Below are 13,649 nucleotides of genomic sequence, written 5' to 3' on the forward strand. Positions count from 1 at the left end.
ACCCTTTCAAAAGACAGAAGGAGTTGCTCCCCAGATCCCACTTACTCCTGGGTGATGGGCTGGACTTTGGCACTTCCTCATGTGCAGTGAGTACTGAAAATAGTCAAGGCAGTCATGCATTCTCTCTTTTGTCTATGCTTAATATTCATGCAGCTCCACTCCTTCCTTTAGCTTCTGTCTTACAGCATCCCCAAATTACTCTCAAGAGTGCCCTCACATCACTGAATTCATAGTTACCACATGAAACTTGCTAGTCCAAAGCATTGTCTGTCCTCTGCTCTAATGCAAGATTAGGCAATTCACATATATATTTGGCAGTGTGCTTCTGGTAAATTGTCTGCACTCACCAGAAGTCTTTATTTATGACTTTACTGTGCCATGAAACCTTATGTCTCCATCTTTTACATGCTGCTTTCTCAGTTTAAACATACTTCTTGTGATATATTCAGCTGTCCAATTTGAATGTCACTTTCATTTTTTATCTTACCTTGCCATTACTGACTTTGAATAATCTTCCTTTAAAAATAAAGGAACCATTATTTTTTTCATATTAAGTAAATTAGCACCTAGAAACTAGCAATCTCTTAATAATTTTTTACTAAATTGCATGAATTTTAATATCTTTCATTGTAAATATTTAAAGTTAATTATAAATTCACAGATAAGATATTCAATTTTCTATTTTCATTTCTCCAAACTTCTTTTGTTTCTTATACTTATATCAATAAAGGGTGTTAAATACAATTTAATCATATGTTTTACATAAATTACAAAATTTTAATTATTCAATGCGAGGTAACTAGTGATTTAAATTGTCCTAACTCATTTCCATGTTAACAGTCAACACAAAAGCTGTCTGTGAGAATTGAACAAAATTTACCAGATAATGATAGGCCTGCATGTATCTCTTTTTCTGGTGCTGTTTCTATGTTACAGATTGAACCCAGTTTCCCTTCCATTGCACTGAGGCAGAAAAATAGAAGCTGTATTTTCAGTGACCTGCCTTTCTTTAAAAACTAGCAAATATAAACAGATGAAGGCCAAATTCTGTTTTGTTTGTTTGTTTGTTTGTTTGTTTTGCTTTTTATTTTTTTGAGATGTGGTCTCTCTATGTAGTCTTAGCTGTCCTGGACTTTCTTTGTAGACCAGGTTGTCCTCAAACTCACAATGATCCGCCTGTCTCTGCCTCCCTAGTGCATGGATTAAAGGTTTGTGCCACCACGCCCAGCCAAATTTTCATTTTGTGTCAAAATATATATGCCCATTAAATACCAAAAAGTTATAATATAAAGTATGAAGAAAATTACCATAATATTTTAAACTCTGAAGAATTTTTGTATCAATTTTTCATCATGTTAAATTGGTTAGATTTATTATAAAATTTAACTGTTTAGAAAACATTATTCAACAGAAATGTGTTTCCTTTAATTATAGGTAAATTATTTTTCCATTATTTTTATCTTAACCAAATTTTATTTATTTTTTAGTCATATCTAAACAAAGTGAAATAAGGTTAGGTCTGCTTGCAAATGTCAGTTGACAAACCACTAACTATCAATCTTCTAAAACTGGCATTAAATGGATCACAATTACTGAAACTGAATTTTGCTTGTTATATCTAAATGTCAGGGAAAGAGATTTTCACCATCTCATTTGTCCAATGTCCTTTATGAGTGATTATTTAACCTTTGAATTCACTAGATTGTAATACCAATGAAAACATAATACTATTTAGATTGAGAAATGTATTTGCTACGGAAAGACCCCAAATTAAAAGCCTGTTGTAGGCTGAATGTTCAGCTGTAGATAGCATTATTGAAATGTTAATATATAGGCTTTTAGAAACAATGTTATAAATGGCAGTTAATGTAGCTTTCCAAAATTCATATTTAATCCCTATGAAAAATGAATGCAATGCAAGACTTGTACGCATTTAAAAGAAAGAGAATTATTGATGCTAATTATTCTCATCCTCTGCCTGAGGGAAAGGAGTCTTTGTCTTAGGAAAATGGAGATTTTCCCTGGACGCCTTCTGGAATTTCTGAATATGGATATTTTCTAGAGGCTTCTGTGTTTCTGCTGACAGTTCTTAATTGTCAAATATCTTTTTTGTTACTTCTTAGAGATGTTTGACCTTTCATTTGCAAAATAGTCATTGTGTAACACAATAAATAAGATATGGGGAAAATAAAGGCAGTTAAGAAAGAAAGCCTGAAACTAAAAGCATGGTGTGGACAAAACGATCCCAGACAAGATGAGGATGCATTTATAATTTACCTTCAGTGTTCCCTACAGGTGAGGGATCAAAGATGGAGATAGTTTTAGACCCTAATCTAATGATGATTGAGGATGACAGAATCAGGATGAGCACATAACACAGACTATTTGGTGAAAAAGTAGGGTATTTTTAAAAGCTTTGTTGATGTTTAACTCCACATATATTCATGGACATACAATAACACAATGATTTAAATATTTCTTCTCCAAAAGAAAAATATATTGACTGTCACACTTTATTGCTCTCCTTAAGAAAAGGGATAGCTTGTATCTTTTAGGAACAATTTTATAAGTGATATTTCATGCAGCTTTCCAAAAGCCATATTTCATTCTATCAAAAATAAGAAATTAACTTGTATGTGTTTAAGACAATGTCAAAAATCAATGTTAATTAATATTTTAAAAAATCACTGAACATAGCAATCTGATAACAGGCAATATTAAAATTGTACTTGCTCTTAACAGGAATATGTAAGTAGATACAAATGTGAGTTATTATTTTCATGGAATAGTAAAGATGCCACCCTGTGTTCACTTCCTTTGTTTGGGCCTCTCACTTCCCTTTTACAAGAAGTGGGATGTTTTTCATATCGCTGGAAACGTGGCTGAGTTTGAAGATATAGAAGTTGTTCTTTTGAAATCCTGTTAATGTCCAAGGACACATAATACCCAGGTAAGCTTGTTGTATAGCATGACACTGGAGAAATTTAAGGTCCATACCTTTAATCAAGCCCAGGCTTAGAGACAAAACTCTAGCCAATCTGGCAAACCTTTTGCCTTATTCAAAATTGAAACATATTTATAAATAAATATATCAAAGACCAGCTGAGATTTTGCCAGAAATACACTGCTCAGTTGATACATGGCCTCATGTATTGTTTTATTATTATTATTATTATTGTTGTTGATGATGATGATGATGATGTTGCTGTTGTTGTTGAAATTTGATTTTAAGTCATTAGTTTTCTGAGTGATAAAACATTATAGAAAACGACTAGGATTTACTGCATTTGTTTCCTTGGAGAAAGTTTTGCTTCTCTGGCCATATAATTAAATTGAGGTTTGTGTGTGTTACATGTTGCATTTGTAGGAAAAAATATAATTGAAGAAGTGGTTCAATCAGTAAATTTTTGCTGCACAAGAATGAAAACCTGAGTTTGGATTTTCAGCTCGAGCATTAAAGCCAGGCGTGAGTGTCACTGGCTATCTGGTGTAGCTCAATTGGTGAGCTCAGACTTGACTCAAAAATAATGTGAAAATCAACTGAAGAGAGTACTTGCTTTTGGACATATATATACATACATACCTGAAAATTCATGTGTACACACTCATTAACACACATACATATAATGGTAGCAGAAACAAGTGATGCATGCACATTTATTTTGTCCTACTTATTTTAGCCTTAGCTAAATGTCAAAAGACAGCTTCTTTTCTTCGCAAGGGTCCACAGCACTACAACATGTTACACAGGAGAATCAAAAAAAATGAAACACAATTAATAACAAACACTGTAGTATTGTACATATAGAACACTTCCCTTACTATGCTTAGCATACCTAAAGAATACACACTTAAAAATATATTATTATTAGTTCTCTGAGAATTTCATAATATCCATTTTGAACATATTTGTATCTTTTCCAAACCCTCTCTATATCCACCCCATTCCCTAGCCACCTATAATTGTGTTTTTTTCTTTCTTTGTTTTCACATACATTGAGTTTTGTGCTGCCAATATATTCTTGGATGTGTGGCCTTCCATTGATTTGTGACTGATTTACCAGTGGTATATCCTTTTAAAATTATTTTCATCTCTTAGTACCTATCATTTACCAATAGCTTCTGGGTTAGGAGTGGAACTTTGTTACTAATGTCAGTCTTTCTGTTGGGATGGTATGTTTTGAGTTTGCACAGGTCATGTGCATACTGTCACATTCTCTGATAGTTCATATGGGCACCTTCTCTGTTTACGACACTATTTTAATGTAGTCAATGTACCGTGGTCTCTGGTTTTTAAACTTTCTCTATTCCCTTTTCTATTATGATCCATGAGATCTTGGGGAATGTATGTGTCTTATTTTAAGTGTATATTACTGGGTACAATCCATAACCAAAAGCAGCTCAGAGAGGAAAGGGTTTATTTTAGCTTTTAGCTCCACATCACAGTCCATCACTGAATAAAGCAGGCAGGAAGGACCTCAAAGCGGGAACCTGGAGGCAGGAGCTCTAGGTAGTCTTCTTAGGGGATGGAGATTCCACAGCCTCTTGTTCTTTGTGCTGTGGCTAGATGTGTGTCTCTGTGTTAATCCTAATAGGCATCTCCAAATCATTTTAGACAGTCTAAAACACACCTGATAAGTATAATCTAATATAAACTTTTGTTTTATCAACTTTCTTTTTGGCCCGGGAGAACAGTCAATATTTTTAGAAAACAATTGTTGCCAGATGCAGCACAGCATGGGCACACAAATGTTCCTTAATGTTAGCTATTCGCTCTCCTTTTCTTCTTCTGTCCTGGGCTCCCTTCCCATTTCATGCTAAATGTCCTCCTTAAGTTATTTTCCTTCGCCCTTTACATTCCTTATGTTCTGTTATCCTCTCTTGCTTAAATTATTTTTCCCTATTTCCCTTTTCTAGCTTCCTGGATTCTGTATGCACTACAATTCAAACATATTATACTCTTCAAATATGATCAATGCAAATTCTTTGTAATGGTTATTCCTTAAAACCTGATAAAACAGGCAGGTAAATAAAATGATCAATAAGATAATTATCTTGAGTCAACCTTATTTTAAAATACAAAGATTGAAGCATTATATTACTCTCTATTCATGTGAAATTGTTTTCAATTAAAATAAAGGAATATAACAATGTTTATTAAAATATTAATGAATAATCTTTAGGAAATAAAGGAAGAAGAATAATTCTTGCAATTTTTGTATAAATGAATCATGTATGGGTGTTTTGGGAGCATGTGTGTCTTGCCAGAAGAGGATATCAGATCTCCTGGATGGCGTTATAGAATGTTGTGACCTACCATGTAAGTTTTGAGCCTCCATGTGTGTACTAAGAAGTGAACCTGTGTCATCTGTAAAATAACCATTGGGCCATCATGTCACCTCACATATTTTATTTTCATTCTTTTTTTACTTTTCATACTTTTAATTAATTTTTTTTAATTTTTTAACCATCGAATAGTTTATTTTGAGATGATTTTGCAATAAACACAGTGAACAGGCTCCAAGTAGATGTCTATTCTTCTCCCTTATCCTCATCCTCATAGGTGTTGATGCCTAATTCCTCTTAACCCCTTTCTGGGGCAGCCATGTCCTCAGAGAACTCACCCTCCTCCATGTGTTTATCCACATACCAGTGTACAAAACCCTTCTTGGCAGACATCAAGTCCAGGCGGGCCCAGGCTTCAGCAATGGCAATGGTGTTGCTCAGCCTGCACACTACATGCTGCACCTTGGCCATGTAACCCCCAAACACCACAGTGGGTAGCTGGTAGTTGATATCAGCCTTGGAGCATGTGGGACACCAATCCACAAACTGGATGCTGCCTTTGGTCCTGATGGCAGTGTTCACATCCTTGGACACCATATATCTCACTGGTATAGCAGGCAACAGGCCATGAGCTTGCCATGCCGAGGGTCACACTTTACCATTTGAGTGGCAGTCTCAAATCAGGCATTGTTGATCTCTGCCACTGACAGCTGCTCATGGTACGCCTTCTCTGCAGAAATGACTGATGCATAGGTGGCTAAGGGGAAGTGGGTTCCAGAGTAGGGTACAAGATTGGTCTGAAACTCTATCAGGTCCACATTGAGGGCCCCATCAAAGTGCAAGGAAGCTATGATGGAGGAGACAATTTGGCTGATAAGCTGATTGAGTTTGGTATAGGTAGGGCTCTCAATATCCTGGTTGCAGTGGCAAATGTCATAGATGGCCATGTTGTCTACCATGAAGGCACAGTCTAAGTGTTCCAAGGAGGTATGGGTGGTCAGGATAGAGTTGTAACAGCTGTGGACACTTGTGGGGCTGAGTAGATGGAGAACTCCAGCTTGGACTTCTTGCCGTAGTCAACAGAAAGCCACTCCATCACCAGAGAGGTGAAGTTGGAGCTGGTGCCTGCTCCAAAGCTGTTTACTGATCAGACAGCTTGTGGATCCAGTCCAGTAGTGGGTCGCTGATCTCCTTGCCAATGATGTAGTGGCCATGGGCATAGTTCTTGGCTGCATCTCTTTCCCAGTGATAAGCTGGTCTAGGTGGAAGAGCTGGTGGTATGGGCCACTTTGGAGCTCATCAATTACAGTAGGCTCTAAACCACAAAGACTGCCCGAGGCACATGCTTTCTAGCTCCAGTTTGACAGAAGTGGTGAAGGATTCGCCCACACCACAAATGGAATTATTGGTGGGCAACTCCCCATAAGGATGAATTCCATGCTCCAGGCAGTAGAACTCACAGCAGGCATTGCCCATCTGGACACCTGCCTGCTCCACATGGACTAGCTTGGGCTGTGCATCTCATGTACAGTCAGGGACATGGGTCTCATAAAATCTTAATTTAAAAAATTTTTACATTGCAGTTTTAATTTATTCTTTGGGTATTTTAAACCAGGTACCCTACAACATTCATTCCCAGTCATTTCATGCCTGCCACCAACATTTGTGACCTCTCACCACAAAAAAAGGCAAAATAAGGATATTATTAAGAATAATTAAAAGTCAAATTTGCATGATCTATATGCTCACTGGAGCATGCTCAAACTCTCAGTGGATTTTCTCTTAAATAAAATAGTCCTTCCTTTTCCATACCCTGCCAAAAGCCATCAGTTTCTCAGCGCTAAACTTCAGCAGCCCCACCACACTATAAGAGTTCCTTTCAATTAGCTTCCTTTCTAGACTGTTACTTCTTTGAGGGTGAGGTGCGTAGGGTTTGTCACAGGAGCCTTCCCTGCCCTTTCCTCTCAGCTGTGCATTTCTAGTCATTGTTCTCACAGGAAAGGTATTCTGTTTTCCTTTGACAGTCAATGGAAGCAGAGATCCTGAGCCTCAACACTGTTTCTAGTAGCAGCTTACACCATAAACACAGCTCCCAGCTGTAGTAGAACCAGGGACTCAGACAAGGCTTTCAAAGACATCTTGGACCATGGTCATCAACATGGCCTCAGGTGGTATGTTGATGTCCATGGCCATGCGGCCACCAGCAGCCTATTGCTGTGAATGAGCTGCCTGCACTGTCACCCACCCAATTCCAGGGTTGTGCCTGGGTCCATGCTGCCACCACAGGCTATATCTGGGTTGATGCTACTGAACCTGAGTCTGTGTTGATGTCCATGGCTGTGCTACAAGCAAAGACCATATGGATGTCTGTGATCTGTGCTGCAGCCTGCGGCCATGTTGGTATTTTTATTCTTATCACAAGGAATATTTTTTAAATAAGTTATCATCCTGGGACTTATAGAAAACTATTATAAAAATAATAAATGATTCATCTCTTCTTCGAAAAACCTAGATTAGAATAGATTGGATTAGAAATAAGATTAAAATGAATGACTGATTAGAATCAAAACAAGGTATGATGCTTATATAAAAAAAGGCAAAGTAAAAAAAATGAATATGAGAACAAATAAAATATTTGTGGTGTTGTTATCTGGAGGTGGCCATAATTTATTGCTAAGATGTATAAATTTCTACAATGTATTTTTAAGTTGTGTGTTGTGATATGATATTTTTTTTTTTTTTTTTTTTGGTTTTTTGAGACAGGGTTTGATATATTTTTTATACACAACAAGAAGAGACTTAGGTAGTCCTATCTTAAATTAAATAATTAACTTGAATTAATTAAGGGTCTACTATTACAGATCTCTTAATATTGCTGAATACCCACTGATTGAAACAACTATCACTGGGGGACATTAGAATATTGTCAATCCCCATATCATGAACAATTTAATATATCACACCTGAAAAATTTAGAGAACATTAAACATTTGAAACATATATTCAAAATTTTTGATGTGCTTTGTATTCTTAACAAAAATATATTAAAAGAAATACAGTGTTGTGGTTTGAAATCAACTACCATCCCCTGATGGGTTATGTGCCTGAGCAGTTGGCTTTGTTGTGGAATGTGTAGAACTTCCAGGAGTGGAATCTCACTGGATGAAATGGTTACTAGAAGCAACCTGAAAGAATTTTTGTCCATTGCATTTCCACTTGCCTTTCTTTTTATTCACTGTAAACACAATGTTACCGACTGCCTCGTTTTTCTGCCACCACTGAGGCCTAATACTGTGTCCTTTCTCAAATTACACCTACATAAGTTCTTTGAGATGCTCTGCTACTGAAAGAAGAAAAACAACTTACCCAGCAGATAAATGCAGGAATCACTCAGGTTTTCTTTGAGGCCAATGACATTTCAAATGAATTTAATGACAGAGAGCCACAGGTGGATAAACTAGTAATTCCAACATTGATAATCAACTGTAAACAAATAAGCAGGCTAACATCTAGCAGGAGATTAGCATTCCAATAAAAATTATGAATCTATTTGCCTCAGCTAATGATTATGATTTCTTCTTCAATGCCTTATACTTCATACCTCATCACTGGGCTTTTATCATAGTATTGTATATATTTCTTCCAGCTTTCTCCATGTATTTAAACATCTAAAATATGCAAAAATTTTACATTACAAATTAATTAAGAGAAACTTTATTAAAATTACAAAATCTAAGTGGATCATTTACATAGTAGACTATGAAATAGTGTGGTGAGTAAACTTGAAGACAATGATGTCATCAGCCGGCCAAGCCACCAGGAGAGTGAGAGACAAATCCACAGCTCCTTGCAGGAAATATTTTGATTCATATCAGACTTGCCCCAAAGATAATGTTTCTGTTTCTTGTAAATAATAAGTAGAATCTTATTCTTGAAAGATCCACCACACATGTCTATAAATGTCATCCAGAAGGTGCAATTTTGTACATATGACAACACAAATGTACAATTTTGAGTTAACAAGTTGTCAAACTATATGTTGTTTAACAAACTTCTGTAGTAAGTGAACATGAAACATACATCAGAATTGTAGCATAACTTTTCAGACACTTTTAGTCTACATATTAAGATTGCTGTTTGATTTTAACTGTGTAATGGGAGACACATTGGTTCACTTAAAGCACTGATTTCTTTTTTTTTTTCATAGTCAACAATGTATTTTACTATACATCTCAGATTTATACATTTCATATATGTTTTTAAAGGTTCAATTAACAGTTCAGTACAAAATTATATATATATATATATATATATATATATATATATATATATATATATATATATATATATATACACATACATTTATATATGTGCAGCAGTGGTTCTCAGGCACAGGATTTAGGAGGAGGATGGAGGGGGTCTTTTCTTGGCATGTACTGCACACTGTCAACCATGATAGTGGAACACGTCCTTCTGACTTAGCTGCCTTGATTGAATTTTACTATGGCAAACAGTTTGAACATGTATGCTATTGCTCATTGGAGCGATAAGATTTGAAGTATACAGCCTGTGTTTTCATGAAGTCTTTAAGACCTAAACAATTACTTTCCTCCTAATAGAGCTCTAAGATGATCCTATGAAAAGAATATGTCCACAAACTGTCTGGAACACCTGCCTAAGAACCACTGCCTACGGTTATTCAGTGTCCTCGGGCCTCACAGGATGAGGTAATGGGATGATGGATTTCTCCTCAGTGTCCCTGGAAAGTGCTTTCCTCATATCGTAGGCATCCTCATCAGGCTCCCCATTGCTGGCTGAGTAGTACTCTATGACCGTCCTGTAGACACTGAAACCCAACTGCTTGTACATGTTCACTGCAACTTGATTGGATACTCTTACGAAGAGATCAACAAAAAAGCCACCTTTTCTTTCTGAAATTTCCTCTAGTAACTCCATAAGTTTAGCGGCTAGGCCAAGACGGCAGGATTCAGGGGCGACGGACAGAGCTGTGACATGTCCCCGCCACTCCTCCCTAGCTACTGAGCCTTCTGCTTTGCCCATAATATAACCCATTAGTTCTCCGCCAGGTGCCTCCGCAACGATGAAATACTCTGGCCAGTGGGCAAGATACCTGAGCTACTGTCCCCTCTAAACTTGGCTCACAGCAGAGGGAGACAGATGTGGAATCAATGTGCTGTTGCTGTAGTCTGTGTGCAGACTTCCTGTGGGTGGGCAGGAGAGCAGCAGGGCTGCAGTGTTACTAAGTTTCTGCAAGTGGATCCAAGTTAATGTTGTTGAAGAGGAATAGGTCGTCACAGGTGACGGCCCGGAGTGTGGTCATCGCGTCGCCGCCAGGCTCCAAGCCCGCTCAGCGTGACCCCAAAGCACTGATTTCTTATGCTGGTTCTGCTAATCTGTCAAGTAACATTTCTTCCTTACACTAATTTTTGTATTGCTTTTTGTATTACACCCTTTCCTGCTCCTCGTCATTATAATCCAAACATCTGTAAACAATGAGAGAAGCTTTAACACCATAAATTCCTGAGATGAAATCAGTAAGTATGGAGCATTTTGGATAAAACTCTTTTATTATGAAAGTCCTTTTCTTCAAATTGAGTTATCATTTTAGCATACGTCTCACATTGATGTTCTAATCCAAAGAACACCTGAGACAAAATTAATAGGGGAGGAGGTTGTTAGACAAAAATCTTTTATTGTGTAAAATATTAATTTGAAATATTAAAAGTAAGCATTTTGAAACATACCTCACGTTATAGCGATTAGCATGTATGAATAAATAAACTGCAAGGCTTAAAAATAAGATGTTTGTTTCTAAATTAACCATAGTATTTGAGCTACAGAACATCTTACAAGGGCTCCATGTGCCACAGTGGATGAACTAGCAACTCATATAATCAAGTTCTTCTTAAAAATGAAAATGCTGCAGAGTTAGAATCAAGCCACTTTCTTAGTCTAAATAGTGTTGCATAAATGTAATTATATATATATATATATATATATATATATATATGTGTGTGTGTGTGTGTGTGTGTGTGTGTGTGTGTGTGTGTGTGTTTGTGTGTGTGTGTGTGTGTGTGTGTGTGTGTGTGATGTCAGAACTGACAATTTGATATTATGTAAACAATGAAATGTTCTACCCTGGGGAAGACCATACCTCCTGCTTTCAACATTCCTTGGTTGCTAATAGTTCTTTGTGTAGGATACAGAATATCATTTCCACATTCATCTTGGCAAGCCTATTGTTGCTGTCCTTGTTCAGTTCATGTTTGAGCAGTCATTTTGATGAAACTTTAGGGTATAACTTCTGACAATATGAAGAAAAAAAACAGTCCCATAGAAAACACCCAGTCCTCTAGCTCCTAATCTTTCTGACTTTTTTTTCCCACAATGTCCTCCAAGCCTTGGTTTTGGGAGTGTGTGATTAGATCTGTCCATTGGGACTGGGGCCCACAGCTCTGCAATTCAACAACCAACATGTTAGGATATTTCTTAGTTATTTCTCCTTATATTAGGGCTCTTTGTTTAGATCCCAGACACAGTTTTTGAATGAGAAGTTGGTTTTGATTTCATTTTTTTTGGTGTTCTTTGTGTATTTTCTATGTTAATCCTGTTAGATAGATAGATAGAAAATTATCTTCCATTCTGTGGACTTCCTAGCCCACATCTCCTCTAAACCTAAATTTTCTAGGAGACTTAACCCTGAAGGCATGTTGAATTTGTCAATAACTTTCTCTATGTTTATTGAGATGGATTTTGATGAAAGATCTTTTGTCTTTAAGTATGTTTATGTGGTTTATTACATTTATTGACTTGCATGTGTTGAACTATCCCTGCAGTTTAGGCATAAAGCCAGATTGAAGATAGTATAGAATTTTTGATGGGTGTCTGTATTCTGTTTGCAGGTGTAAAACATTTTTCAGTTCATCAGGGACAATGGCCTATAAGATATCTGTTGTTGTTGCTGTTATGTGCCTATACCGCGTTTGGATACCTGGGTGAAACTAGCTTCATCTCTCTCTCTGTCTGTCTCTGTCTCTCCTCCCTCTCCCTCTCCTTCTCTCTCTCTCTCTCTCTCTCTCTCTCTCTCTCTCTCTCTCTCTCTCTCTCTCCATCTCTCTGTCTCCCTCTCTCTGACTCCCTCTCTCTTCTCTCTGTCTCTCTCTGTCTCTGTCTCTGTCTCTGTCTCTGTCTCTCTCTCTCTCTCTCTCTCTCTCTCTGTGTGTGTGTGTGTGTGTGTGTGTGTGTGTGTGTCTGTGTCTCCTCTCTCTCTCTCACTCCCTTGCTCCCTCCCCCCATATCTCTTCCTCCCTCCATCCCCCACTCCTCCTCGCTCTTCCTCCTCTTCCTCGTCCCCATGAACCTTTCATCTTACAAATTACTTAAGAAGGACTCATGTAGAATTCTACTGTGAATTCATCTGGTTATGGAGTTTTTAAGTTGAAGAACTTTTATTATAATTTCAATCTGCTCATTAGTTATGGCTCTGCTTAGGATTTTGACTTCTTGGTGTGATATCTATGGTTTGGCTGGATCTAGATATCGATTTCTTTTAGGCTTTCTAACTTAATATCCTACCGGTTTTAAAATATATTCTCATGTAACATTCTGAAATTTTTGGTGCCTGTTGAAATGTTTGTCTTTTAATTAATTTATGATTCTGTTATTTGGGTCTCCTCTTTCTTAGTTAATATTGACAGCAGAGTGTATGCCAATCTTATTTATCTTCTTAAAGTACCAGCTTTTAGATTTGTAATATTTTCTCTGTTTCTATTTTCTTTATTTCTTGTGTGAACTTTATCAGCTTTGGAAGTAGACTTCGTTGAGATTTGGTTTGTTTTTGTTTCTTCAATTTCTTGAGTGGCAAAATTAAGTCATTCACTTGTGCTCTTTCTGCATTTTTACTGTAAGCACTTATAACCTATATTTATCTTAGAGTACTGAATTCAGTGTATATGTGTGTGTGTTTGTGTTGTGCCATATTTTTATTTTTATTTACTGTAATCAGAATCAAAGATTTTTTGTAACACCCCAGGATGAGGTCTATTTTAATATGCTTTTCTGTGAAGCTGAGTAGAAATGTATTCTCTGATGTTTGGATAGAATATTCTGTTGACATCTGCTCTTCCTTTGATGTATGTTACATATATATAGGATAGTAATGTCTTCCTGGCTAACTGTTCCCTTGATTAGAATGGATGATCTCTTTTTATTTATTATGATTAAGTTTGTTTGAAGTCTATTTTCCCCAGATATTAAAATGGTAATGCCCGAATGCTTCCTAGTCCCATTTGACTGGGGTACTTTTGTCCACCGTTTTCCTCTAATGCCATGTCTACCTTTAA

At 36.8% G+C, this 13,649-nt stretch overlaps 2 pseudogenes across 2 annotated transcripts; both read right to left on the minus strand.

Annotated features, from left to right (window-relative positions):
* Window positions 1-5,532: 5,532 nt before the first annotated feature.
* LOC311595539 (tubulin alpha-4A chain-like) lies at window positions 5,533-6,762 on the minus strand (annotated as a pseudogene). The gene has a single exon. The product of its transcript is annotated as a tubulin alpha-4A chain-like (transcript).
* A 2,890-nt stretch (window positions 6,763-9,652) lies between these two features.
* LOC311595683 (N-alpha-acetyltransferase 20-like) lies at window positions 9,653-10,660 on the minus strand (annotated as a pseudogene). The gene is made up of 2 exons: window positions 10,548-10,660; window positions 9,653-10,508 (listed from the first exon to the last, which is right to left on the minus strand). The product of its transcript is annotated as an N-alpha-acetyltransferase 20-like (transcript).
* Window positions 10,661-13,649: the final 2,989 nt, after the last annotated feature.

Source organism: Acomys minous, assembly GCF_964271855.1.
Source record: "Acomys minous genome assembly, chromosome: 4".
Taxonomy (NCBI): domain Eukaryota; kingdom Metazoa; phylum Chordata; class Mammalia; order Rodentia; family Muridae; genus Acomys; species Acomys minous.